The sequence below is a fragment of the Nicotiana tabacum genome, chromosome 12 (genome assembly GCF_000715075.1).
Source record: "Nicotiana tabacum cultivar K326 chromosome 12, ASM71507v2, whole genome shotgun sequence".
Lineage (NCBI taxonomy): Eukaryota > Viridiplantae > Streptophyta > Magnoliopsida > Solanales > Solanaceae > Nicotiana > Nicotiana tabacum.
Genome location: NC_134091.1, coordinates 102,222,863 through 102,225,843, shown reverse-complemented (window position 1 = coordinate 102,225,843; position 2,981 = coordinate 102,222,863). Strand labels below are relative to the sequence as shown.

General features: G+C 39.9%; 1 non-coding gene across 1 annotated transcript; it reads left to right on the top strand.

The window, feature by feature from the left end:
- Positions 1 to 1,937: 1,937 nt before the first annotated feature.
- On the top strand, positions 1,938 to 2,045 carry LOC142167708 (small nucleolar RNA R71). Its single transcript, XR_012697795.1, has one exon. It is a non-coding gene; the product is annotated as a small nucleolar RNA R71 (small nucleolar RNA).
- Positions 2,046 to 2,981: the final 936 nt, after the last annotated feature.

Genomic DNA, 2,981 nt, shown 5'->3' with positions numbered 1-2,981 from the left:
AATGTTAATTTTTTATGGTTTGTCGCATTTTTCTATCTCTCACTACTAAAACAACAAAACTAAATTACTAACACAGATACATACAACATACAATTTTCCCATACCCCACACTTTAAGTGGTGAAATGTCCCCATGACACACAATTAAAAAGCATAAGGTAAAGGAAACTTCCCTAATTTTTTAGTCGGGGTTTGAGTCGAAGTCGGGCTCTATTCCACGCGCTTGAACCAATGCACACATCCATGCAGACAGCTTCTTTTCAACCTTCTTGGGGTACACCCCACACTTTTCTTTCACTGCAGCCTTCTCTTTTGAACCCTTCACCTTCCACTCAACACTTGCAGCTGGCTTCTCCTTTCTCACCCTCATTTCTACATTCATCTCGAAAGTCACCGTCTCCTCACCCATTCTAAGCATGAGTATTATATCATGTATATCCAATATTGCTTTGCCTATTGCTAAGAATGGTCTTCCTAAGATAAGGGGGGCCTCTTTGTTCTCTTCTATCTTCACCACTATGAAATCTACATGAAATACAATCTTATCTACCTGAAGTAAGACATCCTCCACTATCCTCTTGGGTGTGATAGTTGTTTGGTCTGCCAGCCGCAAAGATATTGGTGTATACCTTATCTCTCCAATCTCTTTCTCCAGCATCCTGTAAATAGACAAAGGCATTAAATTAATCGAGACACCCGAATCACATAAAGACTTGTCAAAACTAATAGTGCCTAAAGAGCAAGGTATAGTAAAACTTCTTGGATCTCCACACTTTTATGGGAGTTTATTTTGCAAGATAGCACTGCAATATTCTGTGAGCTTGACCACTGAGGTCTCTTCTATTTTTCTCTTCTTTGTCAGTATTTCCTTCAAGAACTTGGCAAAAGCTGGCATTTGAGAGAGCACCTCTGTGAATTGCAAATTTTCATTAACTTGTTTGAGCATATCTAGAAATCTCTCAAATTGCTGGTCCAGCTTCTCTCTATAAAGCTTTTGGAGAAAAGGTAAAGAAGTCATGTGTTTTCTTTCTTCAGATTCATCCCTTATTGAATTCTCTTCCTTCTTCTTTTCTCAGTTCCCTTCTCGCCTTTCTTCTTCTTATCAACTTCATTTTCAGCTGCTCCCCAATTTTATTTTCAGGTACCACCTCTTTTTGGATAGGGGGTGGGCTCTTTCACTACTTGTCCACTTCTCAGGGTTACAACATTTACCGTTTCCTTGGGGTTTCTTTCAATATCAGCTTGCAAAGTACCTGGGATCCTTTCAGACAATATGGTGGCAATTTGTCCCACTTCTCCATGTTTCGCAGCCCTGTGCCAAGTTCTTTGATAGCTGCACCATGAGCATCAAACCTCTCATTTGTCTTGAGAATAAAGGACATCATCAGATCTTCTAGCCCAGGATGATTGGATTGTTAAGGTTGAAACTGCTGCCTTTGCTGATTTTGGAAGCTTGGAGCTCCTTGTCCATGGAATCTGGAGTTGTTTTGTTTCCATGCATTTGCAGTACCCCCAGGTGAACTCCATAAAAAATCGGGGTTCTTCTGACCCATTGCATTGAAGTTATAATTTCCCACAACGTTTACTTCCTCAGTTGAGGCCTGACACTCATACATAGGGAATTCTCTTCCACATATATTACAAGTTGCGTGATTCTCACTTTGTATAAAAACTAAGGTCAGCTTACTTATCTCTTTTTTCATGGCATCAAGCTGTACTTGCACAGATGTGTTAGCATCAACCTGGTGAACACCATTCGCCGTTCTTCAGCACTTTCAGAGAGGGCCATTGATTTACATCTTCAGATAATTCATCGAGAATAGTGACTATCTCCTCTGGTGTCTTTTTTATCAAAGGGCCTCCGGCTGCATTATTCAATGTTCTACGTGAGGCCGATGTGAAACCATCCCAAAAATCCTGGAGTTGCATCCAGAGTTCAATTCAACTATGTTGACACTTTCGAACTAATTCCTTAAACCTCTCCCATGCTTCAAACACAGTTTCAGTCTATTTCTGGTAGAAGTTAAGGATTTCTCTTCTAAACTTGTCTGTCTTAGCTGAGGAGAAATATTTATCAAGAAATTTTCTGGTCATCTTCTCCCATGTTATAATTGATCCCTGGGGAAAGCTTCTAAGCCACTGCTTTGTATCATCTTTGAGTGTGAAGGGGAATGCCCTTAAGTAAACTAAATCTTGTGAAACACCATTATATTAAAAGGTGTTCAAAATCTTCTCGAAGTCCATCAGATGTGTGTTTGGATCTTCGTCCATCTTCCCTCTGAAGACACAATAGTTTTGCAGAGTTTGGAGCAACCCTTACTTCAATTCAAAATTGTTCGCAACCACTGGAGGTGGTCTAACATTTGATAAGCCTTGGTTGTACACCAGTCTAGCATAATCGTCAAGTGGTCTCCCAGCACCCAAAGGTTAATTTTGAACAATTCTCCAAGCCCTCTCCTCCTCATAGACAAGTTGTGTATTCCGTAGAGATGTTTTCTCGGCGTCCCTTACAGCTTTTTGTCTTTGATGGGCTGCCTCACTTGCAGCCAAATCAACATTATTATCATCTCCTGCCATAATTACTTTGGTTGAGGATTGCCCAACCTTCTCTATATTCTCACGGAGATTTCTTTCCTTCCTCAGCTGTCATAGTTATTTTTTATTTCTAGTTCGTATGGTAGCACTTCCTCCCCAGAAGATCGAGTCATGCACCACTCTTACCTGCAACCTGCGCATAGTCAAAGAACACCAACTGTAAAAAGAATAAAAGAAAAAAATTCCTAAATTAGCACTACAACTATTTCAAACACTATTGATTTCCAATCTCCGGCAACGACGCCAAACTTTGATGAGCTTAAAACATACATCTAAATATGCTCGCTAGTCAAAGATAGTAAAGTAGAATATCGTATCCATATGGATTGGATTTAAACAGTATTATCGGAGTTTGTAGCTAGATTTCAATCCAAGATAATTGACAGT